We start from the raw sequence: 5,000 nt of genomic DNA, 5'->3' as shown, positions 1-5,000 counted from the left end.
GTCACGAGAAGAAAAAACGAGAGAGAGAGAGAGAGAGAGAGGAAGGGGAGAGTGAGCATGGGGAGCCAAGGGGAGGATAGCAACAGGAGGAAGACATGTTATGACGGAACGGACAATGGTGGTGGTATGAGGTGGACAGAGTATAATAGAATGAAGGGCGGAGGAGTAGAGAAAGTATGGGAGACACTACGTACGGCTTTAACTGAAAGATACAATGTTTGGTTTGAGTGCATTTTTGATTGTTGCTTTTGGTCTTTGTATTTGCTTTGCGATGGGTTTTTTTTCTGTTAATGGTTGTGTTTTGATGTATTTATTTACGTTTTTTGTTGTTTTTATTCATTCTGGAATGTTTAGATCTGCTGTTCGACTGTCGGCGAACTTGGTAAAACGCAAAAACGACCATACACACATACACATACACAAATGCACTAACACACACACACACACACACACACACACACACGCACATACATGGCAAGGTTCGTACAGAAGCTGTCGAGCCTGTGCCCAGTGTTGCCTGATGAAGAGGAACAAAACCAAGTTCAAGTCCAATGTGAAGTGAATCGAACTCCAGTATCGAACCCGGAACCACACAACTGGGAAGCTAACTTCTTATCACATGGCTGCCCCTGCAGAATATGAGAGAGAGCAATGATTTTTCCTAATTTCTTAAAATGAAAAAAATAATGCATACCAGCCTCCCTTCTGCATGTCACCGATGTCATCCAAGGGAAAGGCAAAGGGGCCGGTACAGCTTGGCACCAGTGACATCACAGCTCATTTCTATAGCTGAGTGAATTGGAGCAACGTGAAATAAAGAGTCTTGCTCAAGAACACAACACAGACCGGTCCGGGAGCCGAACTCTCTATCTCATGATTGTGAGCCCGACGCTTTAACAACCGAGCCATGCGCCTTCATATATACAGCGGTCATCAAGTCGTGCTGTGGAGGACAAATAAACACACGAGCACACGTCGAACAAAACGATGAACGGTATTTCGTCCATCTATACGACCTGGGCTCAAATTCCACCGAGGTCGACATTACCTTTAGGCGCAGGTATGGTTGTGTCATTAACTCCCAAATCCCGTGATTGTCCCTCGCATATATAGAAGATCACAATATGGAATATAAGTCGTTTTTTTCTTTTTCTTCTACAAACAAACAGCAGCTGTTTGAACTGAGAGTAACGTGGCTGCTCTTTCTAGCAGATCTTTAACTCAAGTAGAGGCTTCTTTCTAAGTCTCGTGATTGAAGTCAATTTACATTATGCTGAAGATATAACGCTTAACGTCTCTATTTGTGAGAGGCAAGAGGAGGACAACCTGCTGTGCAATGGTTACCATATTTTGGGTTAACACGTGGCATCAATCCCATTCACGAGTGCGGTGTTATTTACATAAATACATATGTATTTATACACACACACACACACACACACACACACACACACATATATGCACAAACGTATATATATGTTTGTGTGTAAGTATGTTTGCATTAAATGCAAGACTGCATTCATATCTTCTACCTCGCTGCTTCTATCATAATATGTAAAAATGAAAAAAATTTCCTTTGTCATCTTCATCGCTAATTCAGTTGTCAGAAGACTATTGTATTTTTAGGTCTATCTATCTATCTATCTATCTATCTATTTATCTATATATATATATATCTGTAGAATATGAGAGGATTAGTTCACTTGTGATCTAAACGAATAGGTACGCTGGGTAAGTGCTACAGTAGGTCGGCTGTTACGTTCCGAGATCACTGCTAAGGCTGGATTTAGGTATCGTGTTAGGGTTCCGTCATCGCAGGTATACTTTATATTAGAGGAAAAATCAAAACCAACGCAGAACGAGTATCTCAAGTCACTTAGAACAAATTAATGAAGGTAAGGTGGATTTCAAGTCTTACAGCTGTTTCTGGCATAACCCAAGTGGTTGGTTAGCATGTCCGTGCACTGAGTATTCCGTCATCAGAGACAAGGTATGAACATTTCAAGCATTCAACGACAATATGTGTCTTTACAGACAGTTGCTCCCATAAATTCTAAAATAAAATTTAAAATGTATGGAGGGTCAAAGTTGGGTACAAAAACAAGACAGTGGAGACAATCAAGGAAACATAGAAGGTCGTCAGACCAGAACGAGAGGAAAATAGTGAACGCTCGGAGAAATATTATGTATGTATGTGTGTGCGTATGTGTGTGTGTGTGTGTGTGTGTGTGTAAGTCAGAAATGGAAAACAAAACAATTATAGAATATGAGGGGATTAGTTCACTTGTGATCTAAACGAATAGGTACGCTGGGTAAGTGTTATAGTAGGTCGACCGTTAGGTCTCAAGATCACGGCTGAGACTGATTCTAGGGATTCGCCTTAGAGTTCCGTTATAACATGCATATATTATATCAGAGGAAGAATCAGAACCAACGCAGAACGGTTATCTAAATTTATTTAAAATGATTTTATTAGAGTAAGGTGAATTTGAAGTCTTACAGCCATTTCTGAGCTAACCCAAGTGGTAGGTTAGTATGTCTGTGCACTGGGTATTTCGTCATCAGAGATAAGGCATGAATATATATATATATATATATATATATATATATATATATATATATATATATATACTTAATTCAATAGTAGGATAAAATCTTTTATAAGAATTTTATCAAGTAGTTAGCGTGAAAAAGCTCATAAGGGAAAAATCCATCATTTATTCCACTAGAATATATTTATTTATATATATAATATATAATCCTTAACCCTTTCTGTCGAAGAGCGTAGGCTGGAAATGTAAAAGACTTTTCCGTTCTTCCCGAGTGTTAAACCAATACACCTGCTTATTGTTCGTACACCTGTCTTCGTCTTTTGTTTTCTGTAAAGTTGTACTATATATATATATATATATATATGTAGTGAAACTACCTACCGCCATTAGATACAAAACTACTATCGCCATTCTTCTCATTTAAATATAAACAAACGCGAACGTAGCGGAAAACATTAACCTTGTCATCACGTGACTGATCATTACACGAATCGGCAACTTCTTCGAACCGTTCCCGCCAGAACGCAAACTGACCAATCACAGCCCCTAATAAGGTCACGTGATAGAGTATTAAACTGAAGCCATCGGGAGCCAATAATTTGTTATAAATAGCTTTAACTCATACCCAACAAATTTGTCTCGGTCCAGTTTCTCTTAGAGACTGCTCCGTGTACCACACAACAGCAGCAGCAGCCAGCGACCACTTCAGCAGCTTCATCCAGCCAACGATGACCTCCGCCGTCGCCACATCAGCAACAAGAGTCTACGACTACTATCCAGCATCATCGTCATGACCAACACGATTACTACCAAGCAACATCTACACCACCAGTGTCAACACGACTTACTATGTACACCAAACCAACGCGGCACCTCTCTCTCTTCGATTCTGTTAGGCGACTCAGCTTCACCACGATAAATAAACAGACAAGAGTTCTCAGCCAGCGACGAACATCTGTATAACAAGAATCACGGCCCGGCATCGATGCCACGACATCACAACTAGTGATCAGCTCTGCCACACTCAGCCTCTCCTCACTTTCACATACAGAACTTTTCCTATAGTGTACTAAAGAACTGGTATAATTGTTCACGTGTTATTGACTCTCTTTCCATCTGCTGTAAACACTCATACACACATGTATCACTCACATACACACTTTTGTTTGTATGACGGCCTGTCTTTGATTATGTTCTTATATGTCGCATTCACACTCACACACAGACATACATCTTTAACGCTATAATAAATATCTCTGTTATTCATCTAATACGGTTGTGGTCTTTCATTACTGGTCATCTATGTTATCGTCGCATAACATATCATGTATATCATCTTCGATATATTATTTTGTTGTTCGACCGTGTGACACGTTTAAATAAAAGGAGTCCTTTGTTTTACCATTCGTCACCATTTCTCCTTTATGAGTTCGCACGGTCGTCCCTTACATATATATATATATATATATATATATATGCTTTTACTCTTTTACTTGTTTCAGTCATTTGACTGCGACCATGCTGGGGCACCGCCTTTAGTCGAGCAACTCGACCCTAGGACTTATTCTTTGTAAGCCTAGTACTTATTCTATCGGTCTCTTTTTGCCGAACCGCCAAGTTACGGGGACGCAAACACACCAGCATCGGTCGTCAAGCGAAGCTGGGGGGACAAACACAGACACACAAACATATACACACATATACATATAATATATATATATATACATATATATATATATACATATATACGACGGGCTTCTTTCAGTTTCCGTCTACCAAATCCACTCACAAGGCTTTGGTCGGCCCGAGGCTATAGTAGAAGACACTTGCCCAAGGTGCCACGCAGTGGGACTGAACCCAGAACCATGTGGTTGGTATATACATATATATATATATATATATATATATATATATATATATATATATATATATATATATATATATATAGAGAGAGAGAGAGAGAGAGAGAGAGAGATAGATAGATAGATAGATACACATACAAAAAGAAGATGACAAAAGAATAAGCGATTACCGTATGCACTTCATTAGCTTCCAGCTCTTTCTAGTTTAAGATGTGGTACACTCGTAATTGAATGCCTCACAGTCTCATCAGACCTTCAAATATATATGCTATATTTTCACGCCAACAGACAGACATTCTATTGTAATCATCTGACCTGAATGGGCAGCAGAGTTAAAGGTGTCGGCTTATCAAAGATATGCAGTCTTAACGTCCAATTTAAAGTCACTAAAATCGTTGTGCAATGCGCTATGAATAAAATAATAAATTTAGGTTTTCATTGCATCTACTGTTATGCAAATTAGACTAACCAGTTAGCTGAGACCTGTTTCTATAAGTTATAAATAGCCATAAACTATTGTCTCGGGAGATAGAAGATGGATAGGACTACAAATTGATCAGTTCGCTTAAGTTGGCTTACCTTTTAA

At 39.1% G+C, this 5,000-nt stretch overlaps 1 protein-coding gene across 1 annotated transcript in view; it reads right to left on the bottom strand.

The window, feature by feature from the left end:
- The window catches only part of LOC149134309 (uncharacterized), a 132,505-nt gene extending 127,769 nt beyond the window's left edge, over positions 1-4,736 (bottom strand). Inside the window, exon 1 of the transcript XR_016242806.1 lies at positions 4,585-4,736. The gene's annotated coding sequence lies outside the window, so the exon portion shown is untranslated. The remainder of the gene's footprint in view (positions 1-4,584) is intronic.
- Positions 4,737-5,000: the final 264 nt, after the last annotated feature.

This window comes from Octopus bimaculoides, chromosome 8 (genome assembly GCF_046866305.1).
Source record: "Octopus bimaculoides isolate indiv1 chromosome 8, ASM4686630v1, whole genome shotgun sequence".
In the NCBI taxonomy this organism is placed as follows: Eukaryota; Metazoa; Mollusca; class Cephalopoda; order Octopoda; family Octopodidae; genus Octopus; species Octopus bimaculoides.
This window is presented reverse-complemented; position numbering and strand designations above follow the sequence as displayed.